Source organism: Diceros bicornis, chromosome 6, assembly GCF_020826845.1.
Source record: "Diceros bicornis minor isolate mBicDic1 chromosome 6, mDicBic1.mat.cur, whole genome shotgun sequence".
Taxonomy (NCBI): Eukaryota; Metazoa; Chordata; class Mammalia; order Perissodactyla; family Rhinocerotidae; genus Diceros; species Diceros bicornis.
In genome coordinates, this window is record NC_080745.1 from 73344626 (window position 1) to 73366048 (window position 21423).

The 21423-nt window shown below is 37.7% G+C and overlaps 1 long non-coding RNA gene across 2 annotated transcripts in view; it reads right to left on the reverse strand.

Moving 5' to 3' along the window:
* Positions 1 to 689: 689 nt before the first annotated feature.
* Positions 690 to 21423, reverse strand: part of LOC131407430 (uncharacterized) — a 56707-nt gene continuing 35973 nt past the window's right edge. For both annotated transcript variants that reach the window (XR_009220490.1, XR_009220489.1), the window contains 2 exons: positions 2626 to 2707; positions 690 to 1433 (listed from right to left, as the gene is read on the reverse strand). This is a non-coding gene — a long non-coding RNA (uncharacterized LOC131407430). The remainder of the gene's footprint in view (positions 1434 to 2625; positions 2708 to 21423) is intronic.

Sequence of the window (21423 nt, forward strand, 5' to 3'; positions counted from 1 at the left end):
TGCAACTGAATCATGCATTTGGTCATATATGTAGAACATCTGAATTTGGAACGTACCTGGAAATACACGAAAGAGCTGTCACCTTCAAATAGCTAGAAAATAGTGTCATTTTCAAATTAGGCCCCTCCAAAGCTGTATGGCTCTAATGAGAGCCCAATAGTATTCGATACTGTGTTGCAATCGGCCTTTCAGAGCTCCAGGTCTGAGCCCCCTGCCATCTGACTCCTTAACTCCTTCTCCTGTGCCCCAGCAGGGACAGAGAATCTTGTCTCTACTTTGGTTTGGTTGAGCTCTCTGGCCAAAAAAAGGACCTATTCCTAATCTCTTGAGGTTGCAGAGAATTCCCCCCATATTCTCACAGTTGCCAAACTCCAATAACAGACTTAGTGACAGTCCCAAATTACTCTTCATGAGTCCCAAGTGAAGGAAAGTGCACCTAGCACAAGCCACTCTGTTGAGCCTAGAGTTTTCTTAGACAGGCAAACTAAATTCTAACTGTAGCTCTAAGGCTATGGAGGAAGAGAGGGGTCAAAATCATATGATTTGATTTCCTCAAAAAGCCATTCAAAGACCATCCCATCAGAATCACCTGGAGGATTTTGAGACTCAGTGATCTAATTATTGGAAGAGATTGATGATGAGAATCTTAGAAAAGGAAGAGAAAGGAAACTATGATCCATAATAGATTTACACACGATTATCTTTAAAGAAGATATCTCTATCAGCTCAGTTAAGTGTGTGCTGGATAAATCTGGCCCCAACACTTCCTGATTTACAAATACACACCCTGGACAGGGGCTTCCCTTTGGAACCTCTCCTCCTTTGTGCCTTTCTTCTTCCAAGATGGATTCAAGGGCTGCATTCACTTTCCTGACAGATTTCCTTGTCCTCAGCTACAAATCAATGCCTTTTCTGCCAAATTGACTTCAATGATGTAGTATGCATGGAAAATGGAAAACAAAGCTCCAGACTCTAAACTTTATCTCACTCTCTCTTTTTGTAAATTTCACATCTGTAGGTGCTACGGTTCTCAACAGCTTGTCCATTTATTTAAGACCACTAAAAGAAAAATGATCAAATATTAAATCCCCAGGCATAAACATGACAAAAGGAGAAAATGGATGACTATTGGCACTCATTTGTAATATTGCAGTATTCTGGCATGCTGTAAGTTTTTCAACCTTAAGCAAGAGACATTTGATGACTTTAATAGAGCTTTACAAACTTTTTCTCCCTTTCTGTTTCATAACTGCTGATTTTTTTTTTATCCCTGGCTCTTTCACTGTTGCTTTGCAATATACATCTCTAAGTTTCAAAGCAGGGGTCCACTTGGAGGATGCTTGGTTCATTGTATGGGCACTCACAGCTGACGGCAAGCAGAGGCTCTCAAAAATTGGAATGCTGCTCCCCGCTTCCTGCAGAAAGTCTTCAGTCTAGAAATGCAAGAGTCACTGTTTGGATCCAACCTTCTAAGAATTTAGCTTAATAATAATAATCTCTTAGATATACACCATAAGAATTAAGATATTTCTAGTCACAAAAAACCAAATGCCACCCTTGACATTCTGGAGATGCGAAATTTGGGGCATTTACTTAATTTCTCTAAGCTTCAGTTTCTTCATCTGTAGGATGTAAGTGACAACAGTATCCCCTTCTTAGGGTTGTGGTGAATATTAAATAACATTAGGCTTGCACAAGGCTTACCAGGGGCCTGGCACATACCACATTCTCTGTAAATGGTGGTTACAGACAAGTGGATGTCTGTCCTTGTTCTCCTCGTCATCCCTATCTCTCGTCACAAACCGTGTAAGCAAAGAAATGCCCTTGGCTCTTGAGGTAAACTGAACAAAAGGCAGGAGGAATCCTCTGTTTGACACATGTAGTATCCACTGAGACTCTCTCTCTGGTCCACAACCAGCCTCCGGACATTCCCTTCATCTCACGTCTCCATCCAATGGACATCTGCCTTTGCTTTCTAACTCATCTTTCTTTGTTTCTGTTACTCTGTGATCTCCATGGTAAAAGACCATTCAGAAAATAACAGTGTTTAAAAATTCCTTACCACACAGAAATTATAAGACTGCATGATACAAAGAAATTTTGGAGTCACTGACTTAGAAGTATTGATCTGTTTGATAACACTGAAGAAAAATTAAAGTCTTTTCAAACGGCCAAAGGACAAAAAATCATAATATTGAGGGAAAGATGTAAGAAATGTGTTTAGGGAGTGAAGAAATGAGAAGGGGTTGTGAATATAAAAATAATTGCAGCATATCGATCAATATTTCTATAAAAGTATAAACATTCACTACCTGTCTGATGGTGTGCCTTACAGGACCTATAAAACAGTGTCTCCACATAAAAACTCTTCTGATTTAATTTGGAGAGGCTGTATATATTAATTATGATACTGAGTAAATACCATATTTTTAAAACATAGTACAATAATAATGTCTAATTACAAAAATCATTGCAAAGGACTTTCAGATGTGAGTTGAGCCAGCCAGCCCTCTTCCTCCACACATGACAGTCAACGAACTATTCCAATAATAATGTCCCTTATGAATATATCCATGTGGCCTTGGATAAGTTGTGTCTTGAAAGGCAATGTAAAACATGACTTACCAGACTTCAATGGCCAGCATCAGAATATTCCACAGCTATTAGTTTCTGTGCTTCTGTGACTTGATTCTGACATCGTCTCCATCTGTTAATCAACATTCCACAGGAAAATTCATCATCTTATGCATAAAAATGTGCCCAGCATCACTTATGCTCTTTTTCTCTATTTCTTCCCTAAGGCCGTTCTATATCACTTTTTTGTCCACACCAAAAAGAAGCCTTGAGATTTGCACGACACCAAAAAGAGGTCTGGAAATTTAGTATATGTGCGTCTTGAAGAGTTCAAATTATAAACCCACTCACATATTCATTGCTCTCTTCTCCTATATCCGTAAATTTCCAGCCCCAGGGTGATTCTGCAATTTTTCAATGTTGGTTCTCTTTTAAATCACTTGCTTTCCCTGTAGGGTTTCCTTATTCCAAAAGATGTGGCCCTCCATTTCTATTTTACATCTTGCTATCTCTTAGATGATGAGCCGGTAGATAACATGGCAAAAATTCAAATGTGGCTCCCTCTTTCATGGAATGCAGAAGAAGTTGGAGCTCTGTTTACATTACTCTAAAGGAAGTCCAGATGGTATCTGTCACTCAAAGGGCTCTGTTACCGCATGTCTCATTTCCCCTGGGCATGCTATTTTGACTACAGTAAATAAAAGGAAATGAATACGAGATTCTATGCTGCTCTTTAGAAGTCAAAGCATCCAAAGGCAGCTGTCATCAGTGTTGTCCATAGCCCTCATGGGTAAAAGAGGTATATTTCTAAATCAGAGCCTGGGGGAAGAAAGGAGGAAGGCATGTGAGTGCAGAGTAGAGTGATAACTCACACAGGCCTCTATCTTCTCTTCCTGACCACAGTCACCTAAGTGAGCTACTTCAGGGAGACACTGCTGATGGTGGTCACCTCAAACAACTATTCCTCCCAACCCTGCCTGATGGGACAGTAGAATGTCATTGCCTTTGGTGTGGTGTTGCCTTGTTATATGAGGTATTAAATCAAATAGAAAGAGCCAAAGCCAGCAATTATTGTTTCTTCTAATACTAAAACACTATTAGAGTCCCGTTCTTTCCAGGGGCTGGGGTGAGGGCTCCTGTATCACTTTCATTAATTAGACTTTCCACCCCAAACACCTAGACATACACATGCACATACCTGGGTTCCAAAGGTACATGGTGGCAGGGAACTCTCACAGCAATGAGTATTATGGCCTCCCAGCTCTCTATACAATATCCAGAGAAAACTTTAACACATAGATCATGTCACTCCAGCTTCCCTGACTTGGAATGAAGTCAAAACTTCGCGCTGTGTCCTGTACACTCCTCATGATCTGTCTGCTAGCTCTCCAAACAATGAAGTTAAGTGAATTCACTGTCTGCCTACTTGTCCATGGTCTGACAGGTTTGTCCTGGAAAATGACCCACAGGCCTTCAAGCATTAAACCCCCTATTAACCTCTCCTCTCTTGCTGCCCATTTGTGCTGCTTATCCATATCTAGAATAAATCTAATTCTCTCTTTCTCCTATCTTGAATTGTCACTGACATCTGAAAAATGAGCAACAACTCTGAGACTGAAATAAAACTTAGCTCACACCTGAAAGAAACATAATTTCTTTCTCTGGAAGATGCATAATTTTCACTCTGGTAATCTTGGCATTTGATTCTTTTCACATCCAAAGTTAACTAGGAAGATAAATCCTTTGATTCAGTAATTGGTCCAGGTGGGCACATGACCCAAGCAGGGCCAATAAGAGTCCCTTAGTTGAACTGACATGGACACTGGTGGCAAAAGAATTGCACTCTTCCACTGAAGTAATGAATTTTTAAGCCTACATATTCATCTCACTGCCTAATGGGGAGGTTTCTCAAGAAGAAAACCAGCTTAGGAGGAAGAAAAGCCAAGAGACGAAAAAAGAAAAGAACTTAAAGCCATTATCTAAACCAGCTATTCCTGAAGACATACCCACCTGTTGGAGTTCCCAGTTATGAGAGCCAAAGCTAAAAATGGTAGCCTTCTGCTGCTGGCTCTAAATATAATCAATATATCAATCTAAATCATGTCTATACTACCTCTCAAATGTCTCTTGACTCTGTCACATTGCTCTCCATTCTAACTTCCACAGCGTTAGTTCAGGTTTGTGTCACTCCTTGTCTGGACTCTTTCAGTAACCCGCCCACTTCTAGTTCCTTCTTCCTCCTCCAGGCTATCCTCCATCCTGGCACCAGTGTAATCTTCTAAACTCAAACTAGGAAAGTCATATGTCTCCCTCAAAAATCCTTAGGGTTCTTCATTACTGAAGGTTATAATTTTATCTTTTTCTTTCCCCAGCACGAGTCTTTTTAATGTTTTTTAATCAAATATTATGTAGACTCTCAATGTATAAAACTGAAATATTATGCAAGTCTCAAGGCATGAAAGTGAATGTAGAAAGAAAGAGGGAAGAAGAAGGTGATCTAGAAGAGAGCAGTAAAACTGCACCCACTCAACTTCCCCGTGTCCCAGGTAGTGTGAGCCCTGAGATACCTCTAAAGATCCCTAGTTCTCTAAAGAATACAATTTGAAAACAAAAGAAACAAACAAATACTTTAAGTCTTGCAGAAAAATCCAGTGTACTCTTTCCTCAATCCTCCCAAACTCACACACACCTACCGTCTCAGCCTCACTGACCCTCTTTTAAAATGACTCCCACAGAGCTGCCCTTGGGGGTGGAATGCTGGAGTACCTGATGCTGGGCTCAGATCCCAACTGATTGTTATGCACCAGAGAAATTTCCGCTGCAGAAGGAGAGCAGACTAAAGCCAAAACAGGAAATAAATACCAAATTAAACCTGGGACAGAAGGGAAAAAAATTAGTCCTCTAAACTGAAGGAGCAAATCAGATAGGAAGCCAAATAAATTTAATGAAGAGCATATCTGGATAGCCAGCAATGAGATCTCTATAGCAGGAAATTGAACAGCAGTTTGAGAACTCACCTCGTAAGCACAACCATCTGCAGGATTCTTCCTCCTGTGATGTCCTCTTATGATAGTCAAATTATAATAAACCATACCAGATACCATAACTTGTTCCCAAAAAGTACTCCAAGTTCTCAAATGATGAAAGTTCAGTGTGGAGCCATGGAGATGTTATTGCCTCAGCCTGAAACACCATACCTCTTTCTCAGTAATTCCTAGTCATTCTCCAAGATCTATTTGCGATGTAAAAGCTTCCTAAATTCTTCAGGCTGCTATAGGTTTCCACCATTCTGCATACTATACATAACTTTCTTAACACATATCCATTGTTATTGTGTTTAATGTGATGTGTCCTTTCTCTTCCTTACTTGATCTAAAGGCCCTTATGGTCAGAAGGGACTCAACCTTATTCTTCTTCCTAGCTCCTATAGCACCCCACTGAGTGCCTGAAACATTATCAAATACTCATCAAGCATGTGTTGAATGAAGGAGCCATGAAATCATGCATTACATGAATCTCATTTCTTATCATAGTGAACAATAACTCTATAAATGGATTTCTTTTTATCCTTCACTATTCCCAAACATTTTTTAGTTTAGCAATCCCATTGAGCTATTAATCTTAGAGAGGACTATTTGGGAAAAAAAAAAAAAAGATAAACAAGAACATACTGAGTAATGAAATCCCACTGCAGCAAGGTAATAGGTAGATATCTGTCAATGCTGGGATCTGACGCCCAGCCCAACACACTTCTTTCTTACAGTCTTGATCCCATAGAATCCATCAGAAGAAGACCTCAATGAAAAGGAGTCCAAATTCAAAGAAGGAAGCCACATTGAGGGGATGGGCAATCTGAACCATCTCTTATTCAGAGAAAACTAAACTCAAATAAAGCTGAAGGAAGGAATATAATGAAGACTAGAGTAGAAATAACCAAAATAGAGAAGAGGGCCAGCCCCGTGGCTTAGCGGTTAACTGCTCGCGCTCCGCTACTGGTGGCCCGGGTTCAGATCCAGGGTGCACGCCGACGCACGGCTTCTCCGGCCATGCTGAGGCCACGTCTCACGTACAGCAACTAGAAGGATGTGCAACTATGACATACAACTATCTACTGGGGCTTTGGGGGAACAAAAAAGGAGGAGGATTGGCAATAGATGTTAGCTCAGAGCTGGCCTTCCTCAGCAAAAAGAGGAGGATTAACACAGATGTTAGCTCAGGGCTGATCTTCCTCACAAAAAAAAAAAAAAATTAAAAAAAAAAGAAAAATAATAGAGAAAAATCAACAAAACTGCAAATTGGTTCATTGAAGAGATCAACAAAATTGACAAATCTTTGAGCTAGACTGACCAACAAAATAAAAGAGAAAGAGAGAAGAGTCAAATTACAAAACTCAGGAATGAAGAGGGTTTTGACCTTACAGAAATAAAATATACTATGAGGGGATACTATGAATAACAGTATGTCAACAAATTAGATAACTTAGACGAAACTTACATATTCTTAGAAAGACCAAATTACCAAATCTGACTCAAGAGGAATTAGACAATCGGAATTGACCTATAACAAGTGAGGAGATCAATTACTAATTTAAGAACTTACCACAAAGAAAAGTCTAGGCCTAGATGGCTTCACTGATGAATTTTAACAAATATTCAAAGGAGAATTAATACCAACATTTCACAAATTTTCTAAAAAATTGAAGAGGAAGAAACACTTCCCAACTCATTCTATGAGGCCTGTATTACCTTGACACAAACACCAAACAAAGATATCACAAGAAGAAAAAAATACAAACCAATATGCCTTAGGAATACAGATTCAAAAATTCTCAACAAAGTACTATAAAAACAAATCCAGCAACATACAAAAAGGATTATCCACCATGACCAAGTGGAATTTATCCCAGAAGTGCATAGTTGGCTTAAAAATATGTAAATCAATTAATATAACACACCTTATTAATAGAATAAAGGACAACAACCATATGATCATATCAATTGATGCAAAAATTTTTTATAAAATCCAACACTATTTCATGATAATAATACTCAACAAACTAGGAATAGAAAGGAACTTAACTTGAAAAAGGGACATCTATGTAAAACAGTGAACATCTTATTTAATGGTGAATGCATCATTTCCCCCTAAGATCAGGAGCCATTCACGGATGTCCACATTTACCACTTCTATTTAACATTGTGCTGGAGGTTCTACCAGGGAAATCGGGCAAGATAAAGAAACAAAAAGACAAAAAGAAACAAAAGACATCCAGATTGTAAAGGAAGAAGTAAAATTACCTCTATTTGCATATAATCTGATCATATATACATGTGTAAATTCACTAAAAACATTAACACTAATAATAGTAAAATAAGTACTAATAAAAACTAATTAATACCAATAAACTAACAGGTCCAGAAAGGTTGTAGGATGCAAGATCAACACATAAAAATCAGTTGTATTTCTACACACTAGCAATGAACATTTTGAAAATGAAATTAAGAAAACAATTCCCATTTACAATAGTATCAAAAAGAATAAAATATTTAGGTATAAATTTAACAAAAAGAAGTGCAAGACTTGTACACTGAACACTACAAAATATTGTTGAAACTAACTAAAGGAGACATAAATAAATGGAAAGACATTCCATGTTCATGGATTGGAAGACAATATTGTTAAGATGGCGATACTCCCTATATTGATCTACAGATTCAACATAATACCTATCAAAATTCCAGCTTCCATTTTTGCAGAAATTGACAAGCTGATCATAACATTCATATAGAAATACAAAGAACCCAGAATAGCCAAAACAATCTCGAAAGAGAACAAAGATGGATGACTCATACTTCTCAATTTCAAAACTACAGTAATCAAGACAGTGTGATACTGGCATAAAAGAGACACACAGATCAATGGAATAGAATTTAGAGTCCAGAAATAAACCCATGCATTTGTGGTCAACTATTTTTTTACAAGGGTGCCAAGACAATTCAATGGGGAATGAATGATCTTTTCAACAAATTGTGCTGGTACCACTGGATAGCCCCATTAAAAAGAATGAAGTTAAACTTTCACCTCACAACATACTAAAAAACTAGCTCATAATAGCTCAGAGGCCTCAATGTAAGAGCTAAAACTAAAAAACACTAAGAATAAAACATAGGAGTAAAACATCATGATCTTGGTTGGGCAATGATTTCTTAGATACAACACCAGAACCACAGAATGTGAGAAAATATTTTCAAATCATATATCCAATAAGGGACTTGTTTCCAGAATATATAATGAACTCTTACAACTCAATAATAAAAAGGCAAATAACCCAATTAAAAAATGAACAAAGAATTTGAATGGATATTTCTCCAAAGAAGATATACAAATGGCCAATAAGCATATGAAAAGAAGTTCAACATCATTAGTCATTATGGAAATACAAATAAAAACTTCAATATGATAGCAGTTCACAATGACTAGGACACTATAATAAAAAAAGAGAGACAATAGCAAGTACTGGTGAGGATATGGAGAAATTAGCACCTTCCTGCATTACTCATGAAAATGCAAAATGGTACAGCCATTTTGGAAAACTGTTTGGCAGTTCCTCAAAATGTTAAACATAGAGTTACATAGGACCCAGCAACTTCACTCCTACATGTATACCCAAAAGAAATGAAAACATGCCCACACAAAAACCTGTAAATGAATGTTTACAGCAGTATTATTCATAATTTCCAAAAAGTAGAAAAACCCAAATGTTCACAACTGATGAGTAGATAAACAAATATGGTATATCCATACAACAGAATACTACTTGTTAATAAAAAGGAATGAAGTACTGATATATGCTAAAACACTGGTGAACCTTGAAAACATTATGCTAAGGGAAAGAAATAAAAGAAACCAGTCACAAAAGACAAATTCCATGATTCCATTTATGTGAAATATGAATAGGCATATTTTAGAGACAAACTGTATTAGTGGTTGCTTAGGACTTGGGAGGCTATTGCAGAGGAGAAAGGGGATTGATTGCTAATGGGTACAGGTTTTCTTTTAGGGCGGATAAAAGTGTTTTAAACCTACATTGTGGTGATGGTTATGTAATCCTGTGAATATACCAAAAAGCACTGAATTGTATACTTTAAGTAGATGAATTGTATAGTATGTGAATTATATTTGTTTCGATGTGGGGTGTATACCTTGGAATGGTTTCTATGAGAGGGCATTCACAGCCTTTATTCATTATTATAGTTATGCTGTTGATATTATGATTTTCTACACAATCACAAAACAAATAGAACCATGACAATTGCTGTTTCATAATATATGTAGCTTGATTTTATGTACTTTGACAGTCCTAACCTGTTTGCAAAAGTTACTGTGTTTTAGTCATTGAAACAAAAAGGAGAAAAAGAAAAAACAAAACTTCCTACTAACCCAGTTTTCCGTCAGAAAATGGAAGAACACATCTCTTTTAGGGCAGGAGACCTGAATCTGTGAGTCTTCTCAACTGGAGGTTCTTCTACACTAACTTTTATTCTGCCCCGTGTGCTAGGATTCATGTTAGATACTTTGTGTGATATTCCTAAATGGTCTCCATTCAAATTTATTTCTACAACAGTTAAAACATTTGCTATCATACACAGACACTCACAAAATTGGTTTCTCTTTTTCATATTGGTTCCTTTTTAAAAAAAGGAAACCAAAACCATGTTTGATACTATATTTAAGTCAACATAGTAATGCCATTGTTTGGAATTTTGTTTTCATATTCCTGGTAAAACATTGCATATGTTCATATTCTGGATTAGAAGATGGAGAATGTGATTAGGAAAGAAGAGCAGCATATTACAGCTAAAATGGGTACTATGTCTGTGACCCTGGAAAACAGACCACGTTTATTGAATGAGAGAGATTGTATTATAGACGACAGAATATGCAGATAATACAAATTCTTGTATATAAAGAAAATGGGAGAAGTGAGATAAAGAGAGTAGATGGGGGAAAAAATAACCACTGGATAGGAGCAATGTCCATGGGCAACCATATCAAGGTGCTACTAGCTTGAAAAGAACTAAGTTCAAAATCCTGGGCTCATCCGCTTTCCTCCATGAATTCTATTCTATCTCATATACAGAGGCATTCCAGCCCAGGTGAAATCTCATTCCCACGTTTAATCTTAATATCAGCATTTGCATTGATGGGATATTTTGCTTCCATTACTTTCCCGTGATCACCCTCTAAGAATTACAGAAGCCAGTGGGTAGTTCATGAACTATTATATGTAACACATTTAACCAACTTTTAGTGAATGTCAGTTTCTACCCCAATCCTGCCACCACCACTCGCAGCCCCCGACTCCCTGACTTATACCAGTTCAGCCATGAAAAAGAGTTCCAACCTCTAAACTTAGATCCTGAGAAAAATTAGGCTGGGTATAATAGAAAGGTTGCACAGGGGCTTAAGGAAGTTCATTTCACTAAATCTTTTTTACTTATTTTCTCTTCCCTCATCAGGCATATTCTGTTAGCACACTTGGAGGAGGTTGCTCTTTCCCCTCTACATGAAGGGCATTTGTGAGCATCTAGAATGACGCCAGGCACTTGGTAGCTGACCCATGAATGAATGAATTATGAAAGTATGAGTGAATGAATGAATGAATCAGAGGTAACCAGGGTGTCAATCCAAAGTATTGAGATAATTTCTAAGGTTCCTGCATTAGATGTTGACAATTAACATTACATAATGATCATTATTAAAATTGTCTCTTTTCAAAGGTCAAATTTGGAGTGAGACCAAATGATATTTGTCTTAATTCAGATTCCCCAAATCAGACACCGAGACAAAGATTGGTGCACCAGTTATTTATTAATAAACACTACCAGGAGAAACCAGAAAAAGAGTGAGATTTGCAGAATAAGTAGAGGAAAGAAGCCAAGCAAAGGTATGATTCAGGCAAAGTCCCAGTCTCAGCTTGATCCATAAGGAGCTCTGGAGATCAACTCCACTGTAGTTTATCACAGTTTAAAAATTGTCCAACATCACTAATTATTAGGAAAATGCAATCAAAACTACAATGAGATATCACATTACACCTGTCAGAATGGCTATAATTAACAAGACAAAGAATACCAAATGTTGGAGAGGATGTGGAGAAAAGGGAACACTCATACACTGCTGGTGGGAATGCAAACTGGTGCAGCCACTATGAAAAACAGTATGGAGATTTCTCAAAAAATTAAAAATAGAAATACCATAAGATCCAGCTATCCCACCACTGGGTATTCATCCAAAGAACATGGAATCAACAATACAAAGAGACCTATGCACCCCTATGTTCATTGCACCATTATTCACAATAGCCAAGATGTGGAAGAAACCCAAGTGCCCATCAACTGATAAATGCATAAAGAAGATGTGGTATATATACACAATGGAATACTACTCAGCCATAATAAAAAAGACAACATCTTGCCATTTGCAACAACATGTATGGACTTTGAGGGTATCATGTTAAGTGAAATAATCCAGACAGGGAAAGACAAATACTGCATGATTTCACTCATATATGGAAAGTAAACAAACACATGGATAAGGAGAACAGATTAGTGGCTACCAGATGGGAAGGTGGTTGGGGGGTGGGTGAAAGGGGTAAAGGGGCACATATGTATGACGATAGATAAAAACCAGACTATTGGTGGTGAGCACAATGCAGTCTATACAAAAACTGACATGTAATAATGTACACCGGAAATTACACAATGTTAAAAACCAATAAGACCTCAATAAAATAATTTAAAAAAAAAAGAATTGTCCCAACTTCATGCAAAGATGCTGGGCTTTCATACTGTTAGGCTAGTTAGTCATTGGTTTGGCACCATGGAGGGAGCTGTAAATTACTAAGCACTTTTTGTTGTTGTCAAAGAGGCCCCAGTAGCCCAAGGGTAGTCCTCTAAAGAAAATTGCAGGTGTGGTTTCTTAGCAGAAGTACACAGAAGTTAATAGCTATGCACCCAGAACCGGTCAACGTGATCAGAGGGGATCTGAGCAGAGTACCTACAGTGTCCACCACAATATTTAAAACAATTGAGAAAAAAATTAGACACATACCACAGATCAATTAGAATTAAGTTTGAATCTGAGCTCTGTGCTTCTTATCTGCGTGACCCTAGGCAAGCTACTTCTCATTCCTGAGCCTCAGTTTCCTCACAGGTTAATGGCATATACTTCATAAATTTGTTAAAAAGAGCAGATTAGATAATATATACAAAACAATTTAAAACTGTGCCTTGACAATAATAACCATTCAATAGATGTTATTGTTATCATCATCATCATCATCACCATTGTCATCGTCATATCATTCTTTCCTGGGCCAGAATAGTTCTTTGGATTAAATAGCATGGTAAGTCTAGACTTCTTGACACTTGTTTACATCTAAATTCCAATCTCCTCTGGTCTTTAAGTACTCAGCTCTTGGCTCTATTTTTCAATTTTAGAGGATGTCCTTCTCCTCTTCTTCATCTTCCTCCTTTCTTCTCTCCTCATCTTTTGACTTCATACCTGTTATCCTCCTGACCTCGACATTGGAAGCACACAATTCAGACAGTACCAGGTCAAGCCAGGAGAGTGTGTGACTCCAAAACTAATGGATTGTGTCAGGTCTCTGCTTTCTGAAATTAATGGAAGCACCACTAGCTCCCAGGAAGACCTGCCAAGAAGCAATGGTGACAAGGACTCCTGGCAGCAACAGTGCTGCAGCAACAGGGCCTTGGGAAGGACAGCAATGGACTGACGCAGAACAGGACTGCTGAGCTCAGGCAAAGGAGAAAGGACTCACGAAGTCCTGGGAACTTTCAGATGTGATTCCACACGGATTCGCTGAGTAAACATTTTTAATCTGAGTGAGAAAAGAAGAGAGAAAATCTAGGCTGAGTTTGGAGAGAAGTGTTACCCACAGCCCTTTCAGCAGACAAGTTTTCCTCTTACCGAGGGGTCTTGACCTTTTAAAGAACCCGTGCTTCTCATTAGCTCCACGTCCTAGGTCGCTCCTCATTTATTTTTCTTTGGAAAGGCAACGCTGCCCCATTTGACCACTTTGTTGATCTCCACTTTGGGGCTTCTTTCATGCCAGGCAAAACAGACCCCAGCTCCACATAACAGCTTCTCAGAACCAGGTTTCTCTTTGCCCAGAACTCAAGACAAAGGCCTCCAATGGGGTACCTCGATGACTCAGCAGGATAAACAATGCCCTTTGACTCTTTTTTTTCTTGCTGTCAAGATGTCAGATAATAAAATTCCTTGAAGATGAGGGAAATACCAATAAAACTGTACTACATCTGAGAGCACATTTCAGGTTAATGAGTGAAAATAATTTTAAGTCAATTCTTCTCTTATTTATATTGATTGATAGCTCTCCATTTTCATTTATTTCAAGATGCAAATTTAATATGGATTAGAAATTCCTTGCTGAAAGATGGTTCTAGGAGGCATGCCAAGTAGAACAAAATTGGTTTTTACACGATAGCTCATTGCTTACTGATGCTCCTCAATTAGCAGATTAGGTCCCAGGTAGCAGTTACACTGTTTCCCAAAAGGCTTAGACCTCTTGGTGTCTAAGATGATGGCGCTAGAACAATTGATGGCACTAGAACAAAAAACCAATCTTGGACACCCAGTTATGCACACCAGCACTCAATCTACAAATGTGGCAAAGCAGTGGGTGGAAATGTAGCAAAGTATCAAATATTCAACATAACTTATGTTACCAGTGGTAATGTGAACAGGCAGGATGGGAAGCATCCATCAGTTACCAATGTTCAATTCTGTATGATACTTAGGGAGAGATGGATTGTGGGGTCAGAGAAGGTCCCTGACTTCAAACATTACAACTTAGTCCCTAGCTCCTTTACTGGCTAGTAACAAAGATAAAAAGAATAGGAAGATTTACAGACACAATTCAAGAGTTTTGTTGTTGCTTTTGTATAAAATATCTGAGAACAGAAAGTGAAAAAACCTGCAATGTCAGATACCTCTGAGACCCAATGAATCACATAACCAAGAAATCTTGTTTGAGAAACTATTATATCCCCTAAACTGTGCTTATGACTATGGGGATACAGGACTCTATTTTCAAGTAGCGTGCAATCTAGCACAGATGACAAGACTAATCTGTACAAAAATACCAGGACTCAGAGTTTGCTACAGTAAGGGAGAACAACCTGAACTTGTCAAAAAAGATGCTGCAGTTGGCAGGGGTGTTGGTAACTAATAAAATCCTACAAAACAGCTCAGTAAATTATCTTGTTTGAAGGGTGTTCATAAAATACAAAAAGGTCTGCATCTGTTAGAGGCCCCATGTTTCAGACAGAAGATCCACAACATAGCAGAGGGCTGCCCAACCTGAACTAGACTTGACGTGAGCAAGAAATTAAGCTGTCAGGGATTATTTGTTCCTGCAGCAGAGTCTAGTCTATTCTGATTACTAAAAACACTACTTTCTCATTTTTTTGTAAGCAAATCCCAGGCCCAGTCCTAAATCTACTGGTTTGAGTCATGTGCCTAGCCTAGAACCATTCTCCAAGAGGACCAACTTAGGAAAAAACCAATGGTTGCATTACACATTCCATGGCCATTAGTGGCCTTTTGGTAGATAAATTACTATATAGTACTGCCAAATTCCTGGACTATTTGGTTTAACATATATCCACAGTCCATCAGCAGCGACAAGGTTAACCATTCTAAGAACAAGAGTTTAGTCTATCTTGCTAACACAGATTCATTGTATATTTTACAGTTCAGTAGCTAAATATTGTTTCAACCAATATTTTTTTCCCTCATCCACATCACCTTTCAGGTCTGGGAGTTAGCACTATTCAGTTCAATGGTCCTGTTCAAATAGAGAAGAGCTCTATGTAAATTCCTTATTTTTCACTGACACAGTCATCTGGCTTTGTTTTATTAAATAGTAACACATTTGTCTTTGGGTAAAATTAATTTTTTCTTTGAAAAATCCTGGATAATTGGAAAGTTAAACTTCAGGGATTATTATTGGTATTGTTTTAGGGTAGTAACTCATCAGCATTCATCCCATTTGGGGGCCAATTTTCATAATAAAAAATCTTTTTTCTCTTAATAAATAGAGCAGGAAATGTTCCTATCCTGAGACTACAGGGAAAACATATACCAGGCATTTTGCAATGAAATCAGCAAGATGTTTAAAAGTGTATGGTTTCTCTCATTTAGAATTTCTGATTTCTCAGGAAATTTCTGCTTCCACAACTGGACATAATCTTAAAGAATAGCTTCTGTCATAGCAGAGATTCTTCCTATTGTCTGCAGCCACATTTTCTTTATGATTCAAATGTTATGAAATAGGAACTGTACTGGTCCCTAAAAATACAAAAAAAAAAAAAAGAGAGAGAGACATGGAAGATAAGATGTGCAGAATGATATGCCCAAATTAGTGATAAAGATGATAAACTAGTACTGAAATTGCTCATGCTCACAACAAACTTAGAAGAATAGTACAATGAAAGCCTACATATTTCTCATCTCAATTCACCATTCCTAACATCATCGTCTTTTTATTATTTTGGTTCAAATTATTTCAAATTTGACCAGTATGGGCCCCTTCAAATCAACTCTTAATCCATTTGAGATGACGCCCCATTAATCTTTGAGTACTTCCTTGCTTTCTGTTTCAATAAAATGTTCTAGGCTCATTTTCTACTCCCTGTCCCAAACCTGGAATAAGCAATTCCAAAGAGACCTAATTCCTTTTAACAAGGAACAATATCTAGAAATGAAGATCTAAGTACCACAGAGGCTAAGAACTCAATAGTACTATTTAATGTTACATAGTAAAAGTTTAGGATTTTTTATTTTTTACTTCTAGGGTAACCAATACAATAGTAATATTAAACAAATGAGAAAAAATCTTATAAAAGAGATAAAATGGATTAATAAAAATAATGATCAATACAAAAGAAGGTAGGAAAGGAAGATCAAATAACTAGTGAGAGAAATAGAAAAATAATAGCAAGATGGTGTAATTAATCCCAAGTTTGTAAAGTATAAATGGAATAAACACTCCAATTTAAAGACAAATATTGTCAGACTAGGAAAAATCAGACCCAACTCTATACTGTTTATAAGAAACACATCTTAATATAAAGACAAGGATAGGTTGAAAGTAAAATGATGGAATAAGATATACCATATAAACACTGCATAAAATGCTGTGACTCCATTAATATCAGCAAACTAGACTTTAAGGTAAGAAATATTATAAGAGATGAACAGGAACACTTATCAATGAAAGAGAATTAGATAAATGTCATCACATATTTATGATAAAAGCTTTCAGCACACTAGAAAAAGGTAAGAACATATTCAACTGGATAAAAGGCATCTACAACAGACCTAAACTTAAGATCATTCTCAAAGGTAAACTATTGTTTAATTTTCCCCTAATGTCTAGAATAAGACAAAGATGTTCGCTAGAATCACTGCTAGTCAACATTTTACTGGAACTTCTAGCCTGTGCAATAAAGTTAGATAAAGAAATTAAAAGCATAATAATTGGAGAGAAAGAAAGTAACATTGTCATTACTACAAATTACGTGATGTTGGATATAGAAAATCTGAAATTAATAAGTTAATTTAGCAAGTTTCTAGATACAAGATCAATATTTCCATAATCAACTTCCTTACTCTTAGGGCTTTTTCTTGGGTCCTAACTGAACATTTGGGGTATTCAAAAAGGCTTCTTCACTCTTGCTGGGCTCAGTCTAACATCTATTCGCACTGTGTTGTCTCTGAAATCACTTTGCAATAAACAATCAAAACACAAAATTAGAAAAGCAATATGATTTACAATAGCATCAAAAATTGTTATATATCTAGTAATAAATCTAACAAAAGATGTGAAAGACTTCGGCACAAAAAAAATATACTATGAATTATTCCTTAGAGAAATTTACAAACATCTAAATAAAGTGATATTCCAAGTTCATGAATTTCAAGACAAAATATAATTAATTTATCAATTCTTTCCAAATTGCAAATTGATCTATAGAAGCAATGCATTTGCAATCAAAATCTAGGAGGTTTTTTGATGTTGTTTTTTTTAATGGCAAGCTGATTCTAAAATGTACTTGGAAATGCAGTGGATCTTAAAGAAAGATGCTAAATTGGCAAGTTACTGAGCATGAGGGATGGCAGACAAAGAGAGAGTTTTTAGAAGCTTCTGGGCATAAAAGGAGGCTTGGTCACCTTCCTGTGGTCAAGGAAGGTCAACAATTCCAGTATAAGATTCTAGCATCGAAACAGACCAGAGAGTATGGGTTCATGCATCAGACTGCTCTGTAAAAACAGCCAAGGAGCTTTCTCTCCTGTGGGCATAGCTTGACAATCTTGACTCTCATTTGTGGCCAGCACACAACGTATGTTTATCTACACGCAACTAATCCAGCAATTCTTCCAAATTATATTGCAGAAAGCTAAACACACCTTCACGTTGCAAACATATCACTTGCACCAAAATTCAAATGACTGTGTCATAACAAGCTGTTATGAACCTATTTATGACCTAGGACCTACAATTTTCAACTAATTTAGAGGACAGTCTAATGACCAAATAAAGAAAATCTCTTTACAAGGTGGCATTGTTTGATACAAGACCCACAAAAGTGTGTTATCCTGGGACCCCAAACAATATAATAAGAAAATACATGTGACTTTATTATTTAGCATGACTTGTAAATGCTTAATATGTTAACTTTTTAACATATTATATTGACAATATGATAACTACAATTATGATTATTTCCATATTATTGAAGCATGCATGGTTGTCAAACACAACTTTGGTGAGAAACAGCAATCAAACTCTGCCACCACAGGGCAACTCTTCCTCAGACCTCAGTCTCCAACACTAGCCCTGTCATTGTTCTTAGAGATCCTCAGAAAATATATAAGAAGCACTTGGCAAGGGTGGCAGGTCCTGGGGAGGTATGTGCAGAGGGAAGCAGAAATTCTCTGTGGAGTATTCAGCTGAAGAAATTCCTCAACGCTTCTCCTGGTTGAATATCAGCAATAACAAACTTTGGCCATGACAAACCAACTCTTGAGTTCTCCACTGCCCTTTTAATTCAGTCTTTCAATTCCAACAATGGAGTTGGTGACACCCAGTGCCAGAGTATCACTCTCCTAGCCCAGCCACCTACACATGTATTCATTTATATAATGCTTTGACAAAGATTCTTTGCTTGACCAAATTTTAGTCAGGCTCCTGAACCTCCTCCTAGGCCTCTCTGTGCATTTCCTCAAAAAATCCAGTTTTAGCAAGAACCTGCTAAGTCAGTTTAGTAAGAATCCCCCATCCTCCATATCTAACCAGGTCCCTCATCCTCCACAATCCCCTAGGTTATGTCTGGTCACCTTGGTCTGTCTCCAGCAAGAATTCTGTCAGATCAATTGAGCCAGAATTCGCCTCACCCGTGATGTTTCCTTTTAGTAATTTTCCATACATTGATGCTCACCCTGTTCCTTGGCTATAACCTCCCATATGCCCATGCTATATTTGGACTTGAGCCCAGTTCTATACTGAGGTCTCATTTCCCTTATTGCAGTCATCCTGGAATAAAATCTATTTTTACCACATGAACTACTGTCCAGCATTGGTTTTCCTTTGACAGCTTTCCCCGAGGGTCACTAGAAACTGTTGAGTGCTTAAGGAATCCCATTTCTTGCTCTGTGACTGCCCTTTACTGAGCTCCTTGCACCCACCCACACCCACACAACTCACACTGCTCGGAATTCAGCATATCCATTTCTTTACTGCCTGCTAATTTTCCCCTCTTCATCACTTAAATCTACCAAATTTCCCCATCTCATAATTACCTGCATATCACCAAGTCTCAAGTCTGGCTTTCCTATAATAAAGGAGAAAATACCATACTCTGAGAAAGCAAAGTCTCCTTGCTCTTTAACTAACATGCAAGGTCTTCATTTTTATTCCTGAATTCTTTTCCCATTTGACTTTTTCTTTTAATTTTCAGCCTCACAATGGATAAATCCCTATTCAGAGACAACATTTAGCTCTCATTCAAACATTTCAATTATTAGCTTTCTCTTTGCACTCTCATTTTTCTTGCATTTTGTTTATAACAAAAGCAACCCCTGCCTCCCACCAGAGCAGCTTCCTATAAGGGAACAACTTACTTTGCTTCTTAAGAATCCAACTCCATGAACCTCGTATTGACACATGATTCATCTAAATATACCAGCTCGTGATACTTTAAGAGCCCCACTTCTCTTAGAGCAGGCTAAGCCCCAGGAGAGTGAACTCAAGACACTCCCAGCAAAACTCCATCCTCCATTTTGACTATAAAATACATATTCCCGAGAGAAGGGACTGAATTGCCTATCACTTCATAAATATCTTTAAAGAAAAGAAGTTAGAGTGAACAAACAGGGAAGAAATTGACCACAACAAAAAACGTATTAATTATCCATGTTCTATTTACATTTCCCTTGCTAACTCTCTTCAGCTGTTTGTCTGAAAATTAAGTCTTTTGTTTTCATGGTAATTTGAAAGAATAGTGAATGACAGTGTGCTTGGATTTTACAGGTATCTTGAGCGAGCCAACAAAAACATAAAAGGGAGGGATCTTGCCTAACCTATAAACTACAAATATATTGCACAGGATAACTGTGAACAGAAATTCTGAAGGAGTCCTCATTTTTCTCTAGGCCCTTTTCCAGTTGAGTGTCCACTAGGAACTACCAAGTCTTCTGTTTCCTTCTACAGCAGAGGCACTTGAACCTTGAAGTGCTAAGTGGTAAGCTATTACTGTGAAAAATGGAAGGATTCCTGTCTCCTGTTGGGTCAAGCTCTTTCATAGGGAGACCCAAAGACTGCTCCCTTGCACAAAGCCCTTGCAAAGTTTCTTTCTGTTTTACGCCTCTGTGCTACGCTGACCTTATAAATAACTCCTTCAAGGGTTGGCTTAAGAGACAAATCTAAGTAGCAGGCTCCACTTTGTATACAGAACTGTCACTCACCTCCAACAATGGAAGCTTTCTTCATCACCAGACTATTTCTTCCCATAGATAGGGTTCTCTCTCAGGAGCTGCTTCAGGCCCCAAGCAAATAAATTCTTGGCATGTCATGCCACCACTAGGGGGGCATGCATGAATCCCACTCACAAGTAAGCTTCCATCTGCCTGCTCTCTATTCCTTTTCAGCATCCACTCCCAACTATAAAATGAAACATTTAAAAAATATTTTCCTTGCTGTTGTTTCATCCCATTAACTCTATCTTTGCTATCTTAAATCTAAGGCTAGTTAGGTCACTTAATTATGATGGGACACTAACCAAGTTCAAGTCTTGAATTCAATTGTCAAACGGTTCAGCCCTGTCTGGCCGTGGCCCCTAGGCCTAGGTAATAACACTAATCCAGCCACTGTATTACACTGTGCCCCCGTGGTGAAAAGGGAGGCCAGAAAATAGAATGGTTCCTTGGACAGTTCCAAGGATACCTGATCTGTTCAGGGAAACCTTGTCAAGCCATCTGGAAGCAACACTGTCTCTACCTTTGAAGAGTTTGAAATTCCTATGGAAGGACAAATTTTCACTCATGAGAGAAGAAGCAAACACCATGGAATAGCACAGAATCAAGCATTGAATTGGGTGTTGGTTTGAGAATTGACTGAGATTTGGTGTAGTCATGGGAGATGGTAGAGAGGCCAAGGGAACTGAGCAGGGTCTTCAGGGACGTGTAGAATTTGGATAGGTAAGAGGAGTGGTGAGTCTTCAAAAGTGAGGAAAAAGACACTTT